The following is a 23334-nucleotide window of genomic DNA, read 5'->3' on the forward strand; positions in this document are numbered from 1 at the left end:
ACCAGTCTTACACACTGCTTTTGGATAACTTTATGCTGCTTTACTCCTGGTGCAAAAAATTAAGCAGCTCAGCTTGGTTTGATGGCTTGTGATCATCCATCTTCCTCTTGATTATTTATATATTTATTCCAGAGGTTTTCAATTTGGAAAAAATCTAAGAAACTCATTATTTTTAAGTGATCTCTTTTTTTATTATTATAACGGCTCAACACTGGCAGCACTGTTTTTTTTTATCTGTATATTAAAAAAGAGGGTTGAAAGCTGTGTGAAACGAAATGTGAAACCAGACCAAAAGAACAAAAGAATGTCATTTCACTTCAGTAGTGACTTTGAAACACTGAATCAGGTCTGTGTTGTGTGTGAGGGATGGTGTAGGTGTGTATCCAGTGTGACTGGTCCGTGTGTGTTGGAGGGCAGGCAGTGGGTGAGGTGTCCAGTCTCAGGAGGCTTTGATGCAGGTGGGGGTTTTCCAGCCGACGCGAGAGCACACAGAGAGCTCTTTCACAAAGAGAGAGAGCGCTTTCACAAAGAGACGTCACCCTGTCAGCTAATAATAGCAGTGTTACAGAGCGCCGTGCAGAGAGAGTGGATAACACGCAGAGCTCAGAGCTACTGAACCTCCTCAACCTCACTGTCTGAGTTTATCTTCTACACACTTTTCCAGCAGCGCTGTGTATATATATTACTTGTACTATATTTCTTCAAAACTTGCACTCTGGACTAGGGGTGGGCGATATGGCCCTAAAATAATATCTCGATATTTCATGCTTTTTTCGCGATAACGATATTTTTGCCGATATGACAAAACACTTCAAAAAATATTTCAACAATACACTACTGCAACAAAATGAAAATATGAAAATAAAATTAATAATAAAATTATTTTATTATTGCATACAATATGATATGGTACACCCCTAACTAAGGTATTAAAAAAAAAAAAAAGAAAAAAAAAAAAGAAGAATTTTATCAGATTTTTAACAGACGCCAATGATCCAGAATGTCGTGATACTAATACTACACTTCAAATATATCCATATAAAAGTAATAATATATCCAGGATAAAAGTAAAATAAATGATACTGGACAGATATAATCTGTCTCTGGTAGATATATAAAAGGAAATGAGAACAGTGTGATTTTTCTTTAGCTAAAAACTGTAAAAAAAAAAAAAAAAAAAAAAAAAAAAAAAAGTAGTAGCACCCTGATGTGATAATTAGGGGAGGATGATATAGCCTGATATTTCAGGGTTGAATATCGTGAACGATATTCAAAAATGTTGGCGATATTATCGCGTACGATATGATATGGCACACCCCTACTCTGGACTTCATGTTGCTGTCACCTGTCTACTCTCCCTATTTATATTTTTTGTGTATTTATCTTTATCTATTTTGTTCTATTCTATTTTTATTGTGGTCTTTTATTTTGTTATCTTGTTTTATCTATATTGTCTATTTTAACAACTGCTCTTGGGTGTAAACTGGATCGTAAGATGTGATGTGAATGACAATAAAATATCCTTGAATCCTTAAATCCTTGAATTATGATACTGTATTGTGTAAGTAAAAACACTTTCATATTTATTAAATCTACGGATGCATCAAAATCCTTTTTTTCCCAACATAGAACAAATACATGATACTTTTTGTACTCGATGATACCAATACCTACCTAGAATTAATCAATCAGGAATTAAGAGCATTATGTAATAGGGTGGTTGACATGACGTGGCCTTTTTTTGTTCCAGTGTGTCAAATATATGTAAATTATAGAAGATTATGTCCAAAACTGTGATGATATTGTTTAGAAAGTGCTGTTTTTTTCAATTTTTTCCCCATATTTTTCCCATTTTCTCCCCAATTTACACAGCCAATTACCCAATCCACTCATTAGGACACATGCTTCCTCCGATACATGTGAAGTCAGACTCCGCCTCTTTTTGAACTGCTGCTGATGCAGCATTGCCGAGTAGCATCACAGCGCTAACACTCAGAGAAAAGCGCAGCCACTGGGTTCTGATACATCAGCTCACAGACGCAGCCTTGTGCTGATCCACATCACCCTAGGAGTGATGAGGGGAAAGAGCGCCATCTACTGTACCCACCCAGAGAGAGCACGACCAATTGTGCTCTCTTTAAGGTCTGGCAGCTGATGGCAAGTTGCATGACTGGGATTCAAATCTCCCTTTTATAGTTGCAGTGTTTTAGGCCGCTGGACAACTCGGTGCCCCTCAATGAAATTAACGTAATATATCGATGCTTTCTTACACCCCTATTAGAATGGGGGGCATCTGTAATGATACTCCTCTTAGTAAAAAAAAAGTGTACTTTCTTTAAATTTACTTTTTATCCGATTTGTTATTTGTGTTTTAAATATTCTATTAACGTTTTTTTTTTATCTTATTTGCTGTATTTTCTTTTTGTGAGATCAAGCAGTCCTCAAGGCATTTCACTTCTACAGTTCTACAGTTATACAGTGTATGCCTATTTAGGTACATTTTAAATAAAATTGAGTATCCTTAAAAAAGTTATTTTATTTCAGTAATTCAGTTAAAAATGTAAAACTTACATATTATATAGATGTATTTTAAGCATATATTTCTTTTATTCTTTATGAGTGTGCCAAGTCCTGCTGGAAAATGAAATCCGAATCTCTCCAAGTCCTGCATAATAATCCTGCCGACTGAGGTGGTACAGTATTATTACAGGATTATGCACAGCGTTATACAGTTCTGGTTCGTCACATATTTGACGAAAAACAATTTTATGACACACACACACTCACACACACACACCTGCAAAAATGCCACAGCAGCTCGGTGTGTAGATGTGATTAGTTGATACAGTATAATGAGCGCAGTCAGCATGTAATGACTGTAACAGAGAAACACACAAAACAGCTGTCAGGCCAAGCAGGTGCACCATGAATAATTAATTTAATATTCAGAAAAAAAAACATGCATTAATAATTCATCAAGTCATGAGTGAATTCACCAAATTAAACTCAACAGATAACTCATAGAAAAGATGCAAAAAACGAATAAACACAATTTACAACAGACAGAAAGATCTAATGACTTCACTACACCTGAAATAATAATAATAATAATAATAATATAGTCAATTGAGAATATAGAAGTCATAACACTGAACTGATCTGAAGGTCATTAAGGTTTTTTTGCACAATGTGTGAAAATTAAATATACAGCTCTGGAAAAAAGAGAGCACTTAAAAATGATGAGTTTCTTTGATTTTACCGAATTGAAAACCTCTGGAATATAATCAAGAGGAAGATGGATGATCACAAGCCATCAAACCACCAAACTGAACTGCTTGAATTTTTGCACCAGGAGTAAAGCAGCATAAAGTTATCCAAAAGCAGTGTGTAAGACTGGTGGAGGAGAACATGATGCCAAGATGCATGAAAACTGTGATTAAAAACCAGAGTTATTCCACCAAATATTGATTTCTAAACTCTTAAAACTTTATGAATATGAACTTGTTTTCTCTGCATTATTTGAGGTCTGAAAGCTCTGCATCTTTTTTGTTCTTTCAGGCATTTCTCATTTTCTGTAAATAAATGCTCTAAATGACAATATTTTTATTTGGAATTTGGGAGAAATGTTGTCTGTAGTTTATAGAATAAAACAAAAATGTTCATTTTACTCAAACATAAACCTATAAATAGCAAAATCAGAGGAACTGATTCAGAAACTGAAGTGCTCTCTTTAATTTTCTTTTTTTTCCAGAGCTGTATATATATATGTGTGTGTGTTGGTGTGTGATCTTTATTCAGCAGGGTTGACTGAGTTCAGTTCAGTCTCATTCCCTCTGTTACTCTCCAATCTGTATCCATCTGCTCTCTGCTGTCTGTAATGGGGCTCGTATCGACCCAGTGCTCCTGGAGAACATGTTCCCTACGAGCCGTCAGAACAGTCAGGAACGAGTCTGAGCAAAACCAGGATTAGATCAACTGAAGCGTCTCTCAGGAGAACACCGGCTTTACCACAGAAAACACCAGCTTTACCACATCCCCCAGAGACATACAGAGCATCCACACAGAGAGAGACAGGAGAGAGAGACAGGAGAGAGAGACAGAGAGAGAGACAGAGAGAGACACAGGAGAGACACAGGAGAGAGAGAGAGAGAGAGAGAGAGAGAGAGAGAGAGATCTTGTGTGTCTGGTGCCAACAACACACAACTTGGTATTAGGGGTGTGCGATATGGCCCTAAAATAATATCACAATATTTCATAATTTCATTTTCACGGTAACGATACTCTTGCTGATATGACAAAATACTGAATAAAAAAAACAATTGAATCAGATTTGTAACAGAAGTCAATGATCCAGAGTGTCATGATACTAATAATAATGCTCTCCAAATATCTTCATATCTCCAGGAATAAAGTAAAATAAATGATACTGGACAGATATAATCTGTCTCTAGTTGATATACAATGGGAAATGAGAACAGTGTGAATTTTTCTTTAGCTAAAAACAGTAAAAAAAAAAAAAGTAGCACCCTGATGTGATAATTAGAGGTAAGTGATATGGCACCATATTTCAGGGTATAATATCTACAGGGGTCGGACAATGAAACTGAAACACCTGTCATTTGAGTGTGGGAGGTTTCATGGCTAAATTGGAGCAGCCTGGTGGCCAATCTTCATTAATTGCACATTGCACCAGTAAGAGCAGAGTGTGAAGGTTCAATTAGCAGGGTAAGAGCACAGTTCTGCTCTAAATATTGCAATGCACACTATAACATTATGGGTGACATACCAGAGTTCAAAATAGGACAAATTGTTGGTGCACGTCTTGCTGGCGCATCTGTGACCAAGACAGCAAGTCTTTGTGATGTCTCAAGCGCCACCGTATCCAGGGTAATGTCAGCATACCACCAAGAAGGACCAACCACATCCAACAGGATTAACTGTGGACGCTGTAAGAGGAAGCTGTCTGAAAGGGATGTTCGGGTGCTGACCCGGATTGTATCGAAAAACATAAAACCACGGCTGATCAAATCACGGCAGAATTCAATGTGCACCTCAACTCTCCTGTTTCCACCAGAACTGTCCGTCACCACAATAAATTATTGTGCTCTAAAACCAGGTGTTTCAGTTTCATTGTCCAACCCCTGTGTATAGCAGGTTATAATCAGATTAGTGAACATATTGATAATGTCTCATGATCGATATTGATACAATATATCGCAATTCCGATATTTTGTCCCGCCCCTAGTGTCAACCCCTGGCTTTTCATGCCAGGCTTTTCAGTGAAATCCGAACACACTCTGAGAGAGAACACAACTCCCCCAGCTGACACTCTGTCTGTCTGTCTGTCTGTCAGGTGACGGTATGACAGATGTGTTTGGGTGCAGAAGCGTTGAGGCCCGTCACCACCACCAGCAACAAACACCTCTCAGAATGAGCCTTCACACACTCAGACGCTCCGCTACACACACACTCACACACTCTCGCACTGTGTAGCGACAGCAGAGACTTTATACCAGACGTTTTGCTTTATATTCACAGACTCTCTCTACTGTTCACACTGTCTGCACACACTGTCACCCAGTCATAAATCACACTGCCTGATTAACTTTGATGTTATGAGGAAATATTACACACCGCAACAGTGCGCTCAGAGATGAATAAGAATTACTGACCTGTTTTAAAACAGTTTACGCCATTTATGGGAGAATACAGTGGCATGAACAATTTGGGCACGATTTTTCTTTACAAATCATTGGTTGTTTGGATCAGCAATTTCAGTTAAATATATCATAGCAGACGAACACAGTATTATTTAAGAATTGAAATTAAGTTTATTATGTTTACAAAAAAGGGTGCAATATTTTTTGAACCCCTTAACAGGCCAGGATTGTAAATTGTCTGCCTGACATTACACCACTTAATCTTGAGGATTTCTATTAAAGCATTACATAAAAAGCTTTTATGTCTGATGAGCAACGTTACTGAAAAGCATAATTATAATTGTAATTGAAATTATGATAAAATGTAAGTAAATCTGCTAATGTCTAAATATAAAGAATAAAATCATAAAATTGTCTCTTTCCTGAACTTCATTTTAAAATCAATATTTTCCTAAAAATACAAATCAAACAGTTAATGTCCTCCAAACCTTTAGTTTCTTTATTTTTGTTTAGTTCTTTTCTATTTTCAAACACGCATATTTTGGGTTAATTCCTGTTACTGATCTGATACTGAATTATTAAGTACAGTAAAGAGAAAGTGAACAGGCAGCTTCTCCAAGTGTCCTGGAGGAGATTTCAAAACCTTACATTTTCAGAATGTAAATAATTTATTTTACTGCAGAAAAGAAGGGTTTTGTATCACCTAAACCTGTAGACTATAAACGGGTGAAAGCATTTAAGGGGTTAAATAAAATAAGGCAGGTGCATAAATTTGGGCACCCTTATCGGTTTATTGATTTAAATACATTTAGCACTAATTATCGGAACACAAAATTAGTTTTTTAGAACATCTGCATACGGCCACTTAGGTGTGTTGCATTTCATAGCAGGGCTTCCAACTGTCAGCATTTTTCAGCAGGATAATGCTCACCCACACACAGCGAGGGTTTCCCAGGGTTTTCCATGTCTCTGCGAGATTGTAGCATATTCTTGTCCTGCCCGGTTGCCAGATTTATCACCAGTCAAGCATTTATAGGAGCAGCTGTGTTTAAAGCAGGATCTACAGGCCCAGCTGTAGCAACATCTGTGGGTAAATGTGCTGCAGGATCCATACAGAACATACTGTACACCTCCTTACCCAACCATCTTAATCTCATCTTGTATCCAAGTTAGAGGCACCAACAGTCACTAGACACAATATACAGCTCTGGAAAAAATTAAGAGACCACTTCAGTTTCTGAATCAGTTTTATATGTTTGAGTAAAATGAACATTGTTGTTTTATTCTATAAACTACAAACAACATTTCTCCCAAATTCCAAATAAAAATATCGTCATTTAAAGAATTATTTGCAGAAAATGAGAAATGGCTGAAATAACAAAAAGATACAGAGCTTTCAGACCTCAAAAAATGCAAAGAAAACAAGTTCATATTCATAAAGTTTTAAGAGTTCAGAAATCAATATTTGGTGGAATAATCCTGGTTTTTAATCACAGTTTTTATGCATCTTGGCATCATGTTCTCCTCCACCAGTCTTACACACTGCTTTTGGATAACTTTATGCCTTTACTCCTGGTGCAAAAATTCAAGCAGTTCAGTTTGGTTTGATGGTTTGTGATCATCCATCTTCCTCTTGATTATATTCCAGAGGTTTGTAATTTGGTAAAATCAAAGAAATGTATGTATAATGTTGCTGGAACACTAATATTTTAATCACTCTGATATATATTATTACATCATTACATTCAGACATGCATTTGTTTTATGTATGAGTGTATTTTTGCTTTCCTCTGCTTCAGTAAGAAGGATGACAGTAAACTGTGACTCATATGATGGACAGAAGGATGACTGAATGGAAGTGTGGCTGCTTCCCCAACACTACTCCCACTCATCACTAAGGAACTTAAGAGTAAAGATGGGCTCTGGATGTAGTTAAACTGACCACACAGGATGACTTTCCTTAACTCTGTGTGAACATCTTTCCCCTGAGTCACACACACACACACACACACACACATATATATATATAAAGAAGAGGGGAAACCGAAGCACTACAGTCATGCTAACTCATAGTGGTGCTGTCAAAATAGCAGACATGTAGAAATTTCAGTATTTTTCATTAGAACGGTGTGTTTTCTACACCCTGTCACTGAGCAGCTCTTCACAACCAGCTGGAACAGATGGTGCAGTGTTATCATGTATTATAATCGAATATAATGTAGGAAATAATGCATGAAATATGTTGGCAAAGAGCATGGGCACACACACACACACACACACACACACACACACTCTGCTGGTTTCCTGGAAGATCCGTCAGTGTTATCTTAGCAACAGCAGCAGCATCATCTACACCAGAGACACTTCCCCACTGAGACCACAGCTCTCCACACACACACACACACACACACACACACACACACACAAATGCACACTCACCAATATTTCCACTATTTTACTACAATTCTAAACACTTATATCCTGTTGTGCCATATCACAAATATGAAAAACAGCAGTTTCATTACCTTTCAGAATGAGCCATTTAAGGGCTCTGTACCTTTTATGCAAAAAAGCTGTTGTTTAAGCTCTAGCACTTACCACAAGTTAGTGTTAGCTCGTGCTAAATGATAAAATACAAACAAGCTAGCTCATGCTTAACTGGGATAGAAGCATTAAACTTTCATTACATGAAAGTTCTTACATCTTCCTCCTCTGCTGATTTGCCACAATTAGTAGGTACAGATCCCTCCCTCAGACAAAGTCTGCGGGCAAATCCTGCTGTATACTGTCTGAGGTTCTCAACCAAAATGATTAAAATAGCATTAGAATAGATCTATGTTCTGTAAAAAAAACTTGCTCATAAAGTTCTATACACAAAATCACTAAAGATATTACATAAAGATAAAGATCCCACCAGCGCTATTCTTACCAGTTTCAGTCCCTTTCAGAATGAGCCGTGTACTGACACTGGGCACTGACACTTTTGTACATTTTTAATAAGCTGTTGCTGGCAACGCCCCATGTTTCAGCTCTAGCGTTTACTACACGTTAATGTTAGCTTGAGTTAAATGACAAAACACAATCAAGCTAGTTCATGCTTAACTGCTATAGAACACAAAACTTTTATTATATGAAAGTACTCACATCTCCCTTCTCTGCTAATTTGCCACAGAGAGTAGGTACAGATCCCTCCCTCAGACAAAGTCTGCTGGCTAATCCTGCTGTGATTGTCTAAGGTTTTCAACCAAAATGACTGAAATGGTGTTTCAAATTGAAAACCTCTGGAATATAATCAAGAGGAAGATGGATGATCACAAGCCATCAAACCACCAAACTGAACTGCTTGAATTTTTGCACCAGGAGTAAAGCAGCATAAAGTTATCCAAAAGCAGTGTGTAAGACTGGTGGAGGAGAACATGATGCCAAGATTCATGAAAACTGTGATTAAAAACCAGGGTTATTCCACCAAATATTGATTTCTGAACTCTTAAAACTTTATGAATATGAACTTGTTTTCTTTGCATTATTTGAGATCTGAAAGCTCTGCAGCTTTTTTGTTAATAAATCTGTAAATAAATGCTCTAAATGACAATATTTTTATTTGGAATTTGGGAGAAATGTTGTCTGTAGTTTATAGAATAAAACAACAATGTTCATTTTACTCAAACATAAACCTGTAAAAAGCAAAATCAGAGAAACTGATTCAGAAACTGAAGTGGTCTCTTCATTTTATCCAGAGCTGTATATGTATATGTCAGTGATAGGCCCCATCAGGTCAGTGTTGGAACCAGAAGGGGTTAAACATGTCCCGGTATGACTCTGCCAGGCTGTTATCTCTTCTGTTAAATGTGCTCTGAAGTGTGGAGGTTCAGGAGCTGTGAAGTTGTCTCGCTCCCAGAAGTATAAAAAACATGAGAGCAGAACATCGGCTCTAAAAACAGAAAAGTGTGGAGTGAAACTGAGAAATCACAGCTCGGAAAAAGAGAAGAGAGAGAGAACGAGGGAAGAGCTCCTGTGATTCTTCCCTGGAGATCAGACAGCATTAAAAAAAAAATCACCCAGATTTAGTACTGAAAACCACCAACAGCTGTCTCAATCAATTACTTGACATTATCATGACTGACAAATACAGTCAGACAGACAGAGACAGATAGATTAAGGCTGCATAGTATTGGAAAAATTATACATTGTAAATGTTCTATCACAATATATATATCACAAAATTAAACATTGCAGGGCCCATGACATCACCAGCCCCACCCGCGCACTGTCTCACGTCCGGACCAATCAAGAGCTGAGTCAGCGCTGAGGTCTCAAAACCCGAGTAAAACAGCAAAACAACAGTAATCAGTCCTTTAATCAGACATTTAAATGGCTTTTTAAATAGTAAATAAGAGCGTTTGTTTTTCTGGGATTAAAAGCGTGAATTCAGCTGTAACTGGAAATATCTGTGCTGTAAAACTGTGCTGGACTCTGAGGTGCACAGCTTTCAACACGTGCTCACGTTTACAAGCACGTGCCCAACCATGTGGATGGAGTCCATGCATGCGGTTACCTCATGTTTACTTCTTCTGAATGAGCAGGGGTCTAAATACTATTGTCCATGTTATGGATGGATGGACGGGTAAGTGAAGAAATGGTTGGATGAATTAACAGACAGATGTAGGTGTATATGAGGAGACACGATAAGAAAATATGATTAAAAGTAAGGATGAAAAATTATATCAGATATACATTTCTGGAAAAAATGAGGAGAGCACTTCAGTTTCTGAATAAGTTTCTCTGATTTTTCTATTTATAGGTTTATGTTTGAGTAAAATGAACATTGTTGTTTTATTCTATAAACTTCCTCTTGATTATATTCCAGAGGTTTTCAATTTGGTAAAATCAAAGAAACTCATCATTTTTAAGCATTTTTTTCCAGAACTGTATTTCGATTTTAGACAATAACATGGTAAATAAAAGATAAGACAAAAAAAAAAAAAAGATTTTGAAAGGAGAAAAAAAGAGACACCACTACTGGAAATATATGACAAAAAAGGAGAAAAGAAAAGAATCTTAAAAAATATTTAAGAGGAAAGAAGTATGAGACTAAGGGGAGAGAAAAGAAAAAAAGAGAAGAGAAGAGAAGAGATGAAAGTGAAAGCTGGAGTGGATGGGTGGGTGAGTGTGATACTGAGAGTGCAATAAGTCCACAGCAGCCGCTAGTGCCGGAGGGGGCGGGGCTACAGCCGGAGCATCCTTCACTATTATGTACATGTTAATGAAGCAGTCACATGGGGGGGGGCGGTGTGAGAGAGGAACTTCAAATGTATATTTTATTAGTTTATTTTATCTGGCTGTTCTAGGTGTTCTGACCCTTTAACTAGTCTCAGGAGACCCCGTGCCGGCTCTCAGACGCACTAATGCACCAGCAATAGTGTTCTCCACGTCTACTTCACAACAAAGAGAGAACACGGCTTTGTTCTCCGGTTCCTAGAAAGCAGCAGGACTGTGCTCCTAATAAACTACAGAACCAGATCACAAACACACAGTCTGTCCATTCCATTATCTCCTGATAATCATTAAAACCAACATAATAAATCAAACAAAATACTGAATAAACTTTATTCATACTTTATATTGTATAAATCAACTAGCTTAACTGTATTTTTCTCTTGCTTTTAAACTAAATGAGACTTTATTTAAAAATATTTTAGAACACTTAATATTTACCTAAGTTTTAGTATGATATTGTATTATTTTACTTGAGTAGTACTATTCTAGTATTCTAGTTGTAAATTATATGAATTTACTTCAGTAGCACTATTTCGATCATGAATTTACTTCAGTAGTGCTATCCCAATTCTAAATTTACTTCAGTTGTGCTATTCCAATTATGACTTTACTTCAGTAGTGCTATTCTAATTATGAATTTTCTTAAGTAGTGCAATTCTAATTATGAACATACTTTGTTAGTGCTATCCAAATTATTCATTTACTTCAGTAGTGCTAATTATGTTCAGTAGTTCTAATTATGAATTATCTTCAGTAGTACTATTCTAATTATGAATTTAATTCAGTAGTGCTATTATAATTATGAATTTACTTCAGTTTTAACTATAAACTTACTTCATTAGTGTTATTCCAATTACAAATTTACTTTAGTAGTGCTATTCTAATTATGAATTATCTTCAGGGTAGTACTATTCTAATTATGAATTTTCTTCAGTAGTGCTATTTTAATTAAGAATTATATTTAGTAGTGCATTTCGAATTATGAGTTTACTTCAGTAGTGATATTATAACTTTAACCTTAATGTATTAGTGCTATAACAATTATGATTTTTTTTTTTTTTTTTTGGCTGAATCACAAAACGGGCATTTGTTCACTCCAACCAAAGTCAAACACTTACTAGTTATACACCAAACATCCTGTATATGCAGTAAAGGTGATTCCTGAAATCCGCTGCTCTATAGGCAGTAAAATATTAAAAGGTCAGTAACTGCAGTTCTGCACTTCAGCTCAGTGTGCTGCAGTTTACATCTGCTGCTTCTAAAATAAACACAATGACATTCAGACGATTCAACGCCCTGTAACACACACACACACACACACACACACACACACCACTCATCATACCACCATCCCAAGTCCAGTCATCACTCACCATTTACAGCTACTGAGGGGCTCAATAAAACCCCACACATCCACACAAAGGGCAGGTGGGCTTGTTCTGCCTTTCAGTAACTGGCAGTGACGCTAAAGTGAGTCCACTGGGATATGTGTGTGTGTGTGTTTGTGTGTGTGTGTGTGTGTGTGTGTGTGTGTCCGGGGGCAAGTTAGAGTGTTTCCTGTCCCAGGAGTGCTGCTGTGGACACCATGCCCAAAACTGCACCACAGCAGATGGCACCAAAACAGGCACTGCCAATTTACATGTAAATACAGAGAGAGAAAGAAAGAGAGAGAGAGAGAGAGAGAGCGAGAGAGAGAGAGTCAGATTAGAAGAGGAGGATAGGACACGGTGGAAGATAGGAGGAGAAGGAATTTAGGTAGTACAGGTAGAAGATATAAGGAATTAAAGAAGAATGAGGGAGAGAAGAGAAAGAAAAGGACGTGGTGACAAAGAAAAGGAGAAGGAGAAGGAGAAGAGAAGAAGAGATAGAGAAGAGAAAGAGAAGGGAGAAGTTGCAGAGTGGAGAGAAAGAGAGAATAAAGGAAAGGATGAGGTATAGGGAGAAGGAGATGAAGAGACAAGTGGATGGTAGGAGGAGGAGGAGTGGAAAAACTAAAAAGAAAAGAGAAAAAGATGACAGGATAAAGAAAATGAAAAAAACAGGATGATGAATTTAGCATATCAGAAATCAGATGAAAGCGAGAAAGAAGAAGAGATTGAAGGAGTGAAGGAAGGGGAAGGAAGAATAAGAGAAGGAGAGGAGAAAAGAGTAGAACAAGAGAGGAAAGGAAGATATGAAAACAGGGGGAGACAAGAAGAAAAAAGGAGTCAAAAAAGGGGAGAGGAGGAGAGATGAAATGGAATGGAAGGAGATGAATAGAGGAATAGAGAGAAATGAAGGAGAGGAGATAATGAGAGTAAGAGGGAAGTAGAGGAGAAAAGAGTAAGAAAAGAGGAGAGAGGGAGATGTTAGGAGGAGAAAAGAAAGGGAGAGCGAAAGCTAAAATATGTGAGAAAGAGGAGAAAAGAAGAGAAAATAGAGAGATGATGTGATGAAGTCAGAAAAATAGATAAAGAAATAAGAAGAGAAGCAAAAATGGAGGAAAAAAACATTAGAGAATACGACCCAGAAGAAGAGACGGAGAGGATGGTAGAAGGAGGAGGAGAGGAGAAAGAAATGATGACAAGATAAGAGGCATAAAAGAGGGAAAATGTCAGAGATGAGGGAGACATTAACAGAAGGTGACATGAAATAAAAGCTAATTAAAGAGAGCGAGAATGGAGGAGTGAAAGAAGTGGGGGATGAAGGGGGGTAGAAAGATGACAGGCAAGCAGAAAGGAGAGATAGAGAAAGAGGGATGGGTGTGAGAGGAGGGGTGAAAGGGGGGCAGATGGTGGTAAAAAAGGACACAAATGGTGAATAGGAGATTGATGTTTTCTGGCGCTGAGACAGATAAACACATACTAATGAAAAAACACATTATTTTTCAATAGGAGGAGACACATTAGCAGCCGGAGTGTGTGTGTGTGCATAATGATAATTATATATGCATATACACATTATCTATACTGAAAATTACACTCAAAATATGAGCAATGTATTAAATCTTTATATATGTGTAAATACAATGAGTGAATAAATGGTTTATTGGGGAAAAACTATACATTAGAAAGGAAGCTCTAGTTTAGACCCTGTTGGATCCTCTAGCCTGGATACAAGATGCACAATTAGATGCATATTTAACCACTTAAAGCTCTGGAAAAAATAAGGGATCACTTAAAAATTATGAGTTTCTTTGATTTTACTAAATTGAAAACCTCTAGAATATAAAAAAGAGGAAGATGGATAATCACAAGCCATCAAACCACCAAACATATGTATACTATATCTGGTAGATACTTAGAGTACATACAGCTCTGGAAAAAATAAAAGAGCACTTAAAAATGATAATTTTCTTTTATTTTACCAATTTAAAAACCTCTGGAATATAATCAAGAGGAAGATGGATGATCACAAGCCATCAAACCAAACTGAACTGCTTGAATTTTTGCACCAGGAGTAAAGCAGCATAAAGTTATCCAAAAGCAGTGTGTAAGACTGGTGGAGGAGAACATGATGTCAAGATGCATGAAAACTGTGATTAAAAAACAAGATTATTCCGCCAAATTTTGATTTTTAAACTCAATATAAAATATAAAACCTAATTTTGAACCAGTGTGCTGCATTTCCACCAACAAAATTAAGTTCTAGAACCAGGAACGTTCATTCACAGCGGAAACCGAATAATTATAGGTACTTCAGTGCAAACTGTAAAAAGCACCACAGTTCGGCTCTGAGTGATCCACTGGTCTAAAGCGTTACCACTACAATCAAGAGATCGCCTGTTCGAATCCCGGTCATGCAGCTTGCCACTAGCTGCCAGAGCCCAGAGAGAGCACAATTGGTCTTGCTCTCTGGGTACAGAAGATGGCGCTCCTTCCCCTCATCACTCCTAAGTTGATGTGGATCAGCACAAGGCGTCTGTGAGCTGATGTATCAGAACCGAGTCGCTGCTCTTTCTTCCGAATGTGCTGTGATGCTACTCAGCAATTCGAAAAGAGGCGGAGTCTGACTTCATATGTATCGGAGGAGGCGTGTGCTAGTCTTCACCCTCCTGGTGTTGGGGCATCACTAGTGATATAGGAAAGAGTTCTTTTGGTGGAAAAGCACTATGAGGGTGTTTTTATAGGAGAGCATGGGAAGCACTTTATGTCATTGTTTTTTTTTTCAGTGAGTATGTATAGCCCATATTTTTGTCCAAACTAAATTCTCAGGATATTAAACAAACAAATAAATGAATAAATAAATGAATAAATATCCCCTGTCCAGTCTTTGGTGTATTCAGCACATTTTTATAAAGTTAAATAATTCTGATTCTAACCAGATCTGAACTGAACTGAATCACATCAACATTCACAAATGATTCAGTGAATCAATTCACAATGTTAAAGGGTCAAAACTGACTCAATCTGTTGTGAGATTTACACCCCTAATCACATCACACCCTCCAGATCACACAGTACAGCAGGTCAGATGGATGGTCTCAGACAGACCCTGTTAATGAAGGTCAAAATCTCGTCCAGTCAGTGTCCAGTGTGTTCAAAACCCAACACACAAACACACACACACACACCAGCAGCTCAACAACACTAAAAATACTCCTCTTATAATACTCCAAATCTGCCTCCTGCCGGACGTGTTAAGGAGGAAACGAGGCGAGAGCACAGAGTGCAGCTTTATGAGCCATTAAAATAAAATCTATATTCATCATGTGAGCATTAGTGCAGTCTGCCCCAGACCGGCCGACAGATGGCAGAGGGAGGGGGCGGGTCTCAAACACACCGGCATAATCTATGAGACGCCCTGTGGTGCGTTACTTCAGCTGGTGAGTGTGTGTGTGTGTGTGTGTGTGTCTTCATACATTTTTAGATGTCCCCAAAAAATGTCCTGACTAAGCAGTAAAAAACAGGATCAGCCTACCGAAGCAGAAACAGTCTGTATACTGTATATACACACACATACAGTGCATGTTAGGGCTGCATGATATTAGAAAAAACATTTATATTGCAATGTAAAATACTTTTTTTTCCTCTGTGATACTTATTTATCTATATTTATTTATAATGTTATTATATGTTTTGCAATAATTTAAAATGATTTTTTATCAGATTTAGCCAGAACTGGTCTAACTAATGCGCTCCAATATTGCAGTTCAATAAATGATATTGGGCTGATATAAGTGTGCTGGAAAATGGGAAAATTCAATTCAAGTCATCTAAACTATGAAAAAAATCTGAAATGAATTAGTACACACAAAAAAAATGTTAACACAGAATATTTTTTATAATTTTTTTTTCCCCATTTTCTCCCCAATTTCACAGCCAATTACCCAACCCACTCATTAGGACTCTAGTATCACTAGTGATGCCCAACACACCAGGAGGTTGAAGACTAGAACATGCCTCCTCTGATACATGTAAAGTCAGACTCCTCCTCTTTTTGAACTGCTGCTGATGCTGTAGCATTGCCGAGTAGCATCACAGGAGGAAAGCGCAGCGACTCGGTTCTGATACATCAGCTCACAGATGCAGCCTTTTGCTGATCAACATCACCCTAGGAGTGATGAGGTGAAAGAGCACCATCTACTGTACCCACCCAGAGAGAGTAAGACCAACTGTGCTCTCTCACGGCAGCTGATGGCAAGCTGCATGAACGGGATTCGAACTGGCGATCTCCTGACCATAGTAAACTAGAATATGTTTCAGATTTTAGATTCTTCATAGTAGCCACCCTTTTAAGTTACTACATGATTCCTAATGTGTTCCTTAATAGTGTGGATCCATACAGTATTCTTTTACAATATAAGGAAAAAAACATATAAGTTATAAGAAGGTGTGTTTAATTGGTAATTCTCGCCGCTGACTATGGTGCCTCCACAAACAGATTTGTTGGTCTTCTCTACCAAGTCAAAAGCTTGAGTGTGTGTGTGTGTGTTTGTGTGTGTGTGTGTTAGCGAGTGTTGCCCACTCAACAAGACGTAATGTAAGGGACGCCCCCCTGCTGATCTGTTAGTTTAGGGGAACATAAGCCTCTCCTGCTTTCTCTGGGGACTCAGCTGTGAGAGACAGACAGAGAGAAATTAGGTTTTTCTGTCTCTTTACGGAGGGACATCCTCCCTGAGGACCCCTGAGGAACGGGGGATGGGTCAGGCAGTGGAGGAAGAGGGGAAGTCTGGGTAAACGAGTGTTAAAGAGGGAAGCTGACTGAAGAACATCCTCTCTTCTCTCTGTAAACTCCAGCTGAGACACTAAGTAGATTGATCGGTAGCTGCTGGTCAGTCTGAGCTGCTGGGTTTACGGCTACAGTAAAGAGGCTCTGAAACATTGATCACTGGTTCCAATAACTCTAATGGCACCTGTCAGAGGGGGGGGGGGGGCGTTAGGCAGCAAGTGAACAGTCAGCTGTTGAACTTGAGTTGGGTGATCACAATTCACAATATGAAGTAGCCAGTAACGACCAAAAGTGACCCAAAGAAGGACAACAGGTGAACCAGTAACAGGTTCATGAGCACCCAAAGCTGATTTTAATGTTAATGTTGGTGCCAAATAACATCATATTACCTCATAGACTAGTAATACATAGCTGGAACCAAACACAATTAAACAAACACTGAACATGTTTTGTTTTATTGGCAGATTTTCATTAGTTTTGCTATTTGTTTGCCACTGAATGAAAACAAGTATTGATACTTTATTTATACTTTAATTTAAAATCATTGAATATTTAGCTATAACACTATTGTATTCCAGTGGATATAAGTACCATACATTTACCTCAGCAGTGCTATTCTATCAACAAATTTCCCTCAGCAGTGCTATTCTAATAACAAATTTATCTCAGCAGTGCTATTCTAATAACAAATTTACCTCAGCAGTGCCATTCTAATAACAAATTTACCTTAGCAGTGCAATTCTAATAACAAATTTACCTCAGCAGTGCTATTCTAATAACAAATGTACCTCAGCAGTGCTATTCACATGACAAATTTACCTCAGCAGTGCTATTCTAATAATAGATTTACCTTAGCAGTGCTACACAAATGACAGAGAAACAGCCTTTTGGTAACGTTAGTTTGCTAAGTTAGATTAGCTAACTTTACTATTCTATTCATGTACAGTTTGTATCTTTTAGCTGGAAAACAGCCATTTAGTAAAGAGGCAGTAAACTGATACAAAGGGAATTCTTGAGGTCAGCGATTCTCAACTGGTGGATCAGGACCCAAAATTGGTCGTGGACATGTTTTGTAAAAAATAAAATAAAATAAAATAAAATAATTAATTGTAATAATAATTAGAATTTTGTACTCATCTTTTTTTATATTGGAAAAAAAGAGACAGAGAGAGTGTTTTACTACTAATGTACTCTGAGTGCAAAGATATGCAGAGAAGTGAAATATCTAATTTTATTAATTTTGTTCAATTTTAATATTTAATTTTATTGTAGTAACTTTTATACATGTAGTTGTCGTGTTCCTTCCCAGTTTCTTAAAAAATATATTAAATTCTCTTTACATGCATTTAAACTGAATTAAATAGGGATTTTAAGGCTTCTTTTTTTTTTCAAATTTTCAATGCTTTAAAGGGACATAAATAGTCCGTAATTTTTTTCTGACCTTCAGCAAAAAAAAAAAAAAAAAAAAGAAAGAGATTTTTATTGCCATCTTTGGCTTTTAATAATTTTGGTTTCCCTTAAGACATTTGGTGCACTCCTGTCACTGATTGTGGATTGTGTATAACCTCAAGAAGGTTTCAGCAGTATAAGAGGGATCTACACAATATTAGGCAGGTGGTTTTAATGTAATGGCTGATGGGTGTTTCAGTCAGTGTAGCTGTGGGTAACTGCGGTGAACACAAACAGCATTAAATTAATTTAATTTCAGCTCAAAGTAGCGTTTAGAATTCACTGAACTGAATACAGACTCCTTCTAAAGCAGTTTCTAAAACCCTCTGATCCATCTCCACCAGCCAAACACACACACACACACACACACACACACACACACACACACTCACACACACTGTGTGAGATATTCTGATCTATTTTAGGAGTGTAATGCAAACTCGGAAGAATTAGGTCTGGAGCTGACTGATGATAGAAGAATCCCACGACCACTTACACACAGCAGTGCGTGTGTGTGTGTGTGTGTGTGTGTGTGTGTGTACGAGCACGAGTTACATTCTCTGGAAAACCAGGCAGCTGTGTTAATGTTAGGGGTGTAACAGAGTGTATTAATCCAAAACTGTGAACGTATGGGGAGAATATACAATGCGTGTTATTAAAATAAATACTTTCACAAGTGTGTGTCACCTGGAAACCATAAGCTGTAAACCATTTTTTTAATTTAAATGGTACTGTGGGAACTGTAAGAGTTTAATGGTGATTGCAAAAATACAAAAATACAAAATTTCACTTTTACCACTTGACTTTCATTTTTTTCTCCATTATTTTTATTTTTTAATTTAAAAATAAATAAATAAATAAATAAACAAAAAACCTGCCATAAACCGCATCAACCCTACCGTTTTATAGATTATATAATTCAGTCTATTATGTGTTGGTACCCTTTATTCCCATGCTTTTATTCCTCAGTTCTGTGATTCCGTCCCTGTATTCAGACCCTATACTATGAAGCCTTTTACTAGGTCTGTCACTATAATTACATTATCAATTTATCTTACAATAAATTGACATAAGCTCAATATTTTGTTGCCCTTTATATTCTCCATTGTGTTTTCTTTCATGTTTATTTACATGTAAATAAAGTTCACCAATAGCCAGTTGACCAATGACCAATCACCCAGATTGACTGAAAAGGTGAAGAAAAATGTATTTAGCTCCCAAATGATTACATTACCAACTCTTTGGTTTAATTTGGTTTAATTGCATTATTATGCTATTATCTTAATATTATGCCAGTGGCATTAAACAATAATAAGAATTGTTAAATTACAATATTATAATTTATTACACTAAATAAAGCAAACAAAAGTTGTTACTGTGACAGGCCGACATTTCACATTGAAATAAATGGTATCGGTTATGACGAATTGAAATATACAATCTGGATCTGGATCAGAATTATAGTAGTTTCTAAGCAGAAATAATACAAAATGCAGTATATTTCCAGAGCTAGCCTGCTGCTAACCCTGGCAAGCACTGATGCAGCAGCATTAGCATTAGCTGCTAACTGCACTAAGCGCTAGCACTTTCCATTCAGTCACCAACACTCTCCCACCAGCACACACACACACACACACACACACACACATACATACACACACACACACACACACACAAGCAGGTCTGCCGTGACTCAGTGCTGGCTGTGAGTCATCTCCATAACACAGCAAGCTCCTCTAAATCCACAGCACATGCTCATCCCCACAGCGCAGCAGCTGATGGACACCAGGTACCACCAGGACACGGGGTCTTTAAGGGTGACTGGACTGACCAAGCTCCACCCACAAACACATTCTCTTACAGCAAGAGCGAAATAGTTTCTTCTGCATTTGTGTTAAAATTTACAGTCATTTCATATTAAAAAAAATGTATTAGGAATGCACATTAAGATCAATCAATCAAATCAATATTTGGTGGAATAACCCTGGTTTATAATCACAGTTTTCATGCATCTTGGCATCATGTTCTCCTCCACCAGTCTTACACACTGCTTTTGGATAACTTTATGCTGCTTTACTCCTGGTGCAAAAATTCAAGCAGTTCAGTTTGGTTTGATGGTTTGTGACCATCCATCTTCCTCTTGATTATATTCCAGAGGTTTTCAATTTGGTAAAATCAACGAAACTCATAATTTTTAAGTGGTCTCTTATTTTTTTTTATCCAGAGCTGTATGTTGATTACACTAATTAAAGCAAGCAGAAACACTTTTAAATATTTTGTTTCATATCTTCAAACTTTTAAACTGGTTAATTTGACCTGTAACATACCAGGAGGGTTAAGTGAACTCTGCTGACCTGCTGCTCTAACATGTTACCTGCTAAAACAGACAGGAGGTAAAAAAGAAAGAAAGCACATTCCTATCTCCTCACTCTTTCTTAGAGAAGAGGTAAAGGAGAAGGTGGTGGTGCGCAGATCCGGGGGGAGGGGGGATGTTTGCCAAGGCAATATCTCTTAATGGGCTGAGTGGAGGGATGACTTCAGAGTCCAGCTCAGCAGCCCAGATCAATCAGTGTCCACTGCTGTCACACAGACAGAGAGAGAGAGAGAGAGAGAGAGAGAGAGAGAGAGAGACAAGTTCCACAGGCTCACATTGAAGCTCAAGCTTACTTAAGTTTAATGGAATCGATGTAGAGTACACACACACACAGAGAAAATTGAGCTCTCAGCCATAATCTTGTCGATGGCCGTAAAACAGACATTATTTTGGCTCCATTTGACTTTATGAAGATGTATCAGCCTCCATCAGTGGAATACTGCCTCCACTGCAATTAAGAAAGTGCGTGTGTGTGTGTGTGTGTGTGTGTATTTTACATCTTTGTGGCACCAAGTCCTCCCTGGATGAATAAAATCTTACAGACTGTGATATCTCTGACTACTTCAGGAGAAAGGATTCCAGCCAACAAGTTAAGATAAGATAACATAATATAAGATAATAAAATTATATAATATAACAGCCCCCGTTTATCTCATATACCTGTAGATTAGGGCTGCAACACATTGGAACATTTTTACATTGCAGAGATATTTTTTCAGCGATATATATCGCGATATTAAACAATGCAGGGCCATGGCGTCACCAGCCCTGCCCCTATTGGCGAACTGTCTCGCCTCCAGACCAATCAAGAGTTGAGTTAGCGCCGAGCTCTTAAAACCCGAGAAAAACAGCAAAACAACAGTAATCGGCCCTTTAATCAGGCATTTAGATGGCTTTTTAAATAGTAAATAAGAGCATTTTTCTGGGATTAAAAGCGTGAATTCAGCTGTAACTGGAAATATCTGCGCAAAACTGTGCTGGACCGAGGTGCACAGCTTTAAACACGTGCGTTTACAAGCACGTGCCCAACCATGTGGATGGAGGCCATTTTCTTTCAAAGTTAAACGAGTGCTGGTTGTTAGTCTACACAGATTTCTCTCCTGAAAAGTGTTTATTTGGGTGAATAAAGTGCTTCTTTTTAAATACAGCCACAGTTAGCAGCACTTAGTGCTAGTAAATGGCACCCAACAGCGCTACACTGAGGAACCCAGAGTGTTCCGGTAACCCAGGGCAATATTAGCTAGTGGTTCGTCCAACATAGCTTGTTTTAACACAGTAAACACAGTAAGCGTGCATGCTACAGTCTGATATACTGACCTCTGAACGATGAAAGAGCTAGCTCTGCAGTTAGCGGCTAATGCTAATACTGCTCCAGCCTCAGTGCGGGAGAAACTTTATACTGAAACTCCTGTATAACTCTGTACTTCAGCAGAGTGGCTTTACTGCTCCGTAATACCTGACTGGTAGAATTCATACATAAGGAGCACTGTCAATATTTGGGAAAATTAAAGGATGCACCTTATGGTGCGAACAATTAGGTATTAGGGATGCCTTAATGCTTTAGGGACATATGTGTACTACCCTGTGTGTAGCCACATACCCTATGCCATAGTCTAGCCCAACTAAGTGCATAATGGAATATTGTACATTTTCATGGCAGCTACATGCCACGTCCAACACCACTACTGTGGCATTAGTGCACCAGCTACACCTGCTCGTCCCACATTCTTACTGCCTGTGTCCAACTTAATATTATGGAGTTACGCTCAAAGATACAGGCTTTGTCCAACATTGCAACTGCAGCTGTGAGTTGTGCAGCGTGAGCAGCGAGTGCTGCACATACAGAGTTCAGTGTGAAAACAGCTTAGCATGGAGCAGCAGCAGCAGACACAGCGTTTGTTCATAGATATGATAATTAATTAGGGTAACTAATCAGGTTAAACTGCACCTGAACAGCTGTTTAGCTCAAATATACACTGCCTGGCCTCCAAATAAAAAAGATCACCCACACTAATATTTGGTTGGAGCGCCTTTAGCTTTTTTCGATAAGTTTCTGCAATGTCACAAGATTTATTTGAATCCAGTGTTGCTGGATTAATTTTTCACCAAGATCTTGCAGCAGCATTGATGATGGTAGAGTCTGACCACTGCACAAAGCAGCTCTTCTCCATCCAGCACATCCCAAAGATTCTCAATGAGGTTAAGATCTGGACTCTGTGGTGAACTCTCTCAATCCATGTGTGAAAATGATGATCTCATGCTCCCTGAATCCTGAACTCTTTCAGAGTGATCTTGGAATATGCTCGTGTCATCAGAGAAGAAAAAATCTATTGATGCTATAATCTGGTCTATATTCAGTATATTCAGGTAGTCAGCTGACCTCATTCTTTCAGTACACACTGTTGCTGAACCTAAACCTGCAGA

General features: G+C 37.9%; 1 protein-coding gene across 2 annotated transcripts in view; it reads right to left on the reverse strand.

Annotated features, from left to right (window-relative positions):
- The window catches only part of pak1 (p21 protein (Cdc42/Rac)-activated kinase 1), an 88261-nt gene that overhangs the window by 39555 nt on the left and 25372 nt on the right, over positions 1-23334 (reverse strand). Inside the window, exon 3 of one of the 2 annotated variants that reach the window (XM_049483726.1) lies at positions 2798-2876. The exons of the other annotated variant lie outside the window; for it this stretch is intronic. The gene's annotated coding sequence lies outside the window, so the exon portion shown is untranslated. The remainder of the gene's footprint in view (positions 1-2797; positions 2877-23334) is intronic. 2 annotated transcript variants of the gene reach the window in all.

This window comes from Astyanax mexicanus, chromosome 9, assembly GCF_023375975.1.
Source record: "Astyanax mexicanus isolate ESR-SI-001 chromosome 9, AstMex3_surface, whole genome shotgun sequence".
In the NCBI taxonomy this organism is placed as follows: Eukaryota; Metazoa; Chordata; class Actinopteri; order Characiformes; family Acestrorhamphidae; genus Astyanax; species Astyanax mexicanus.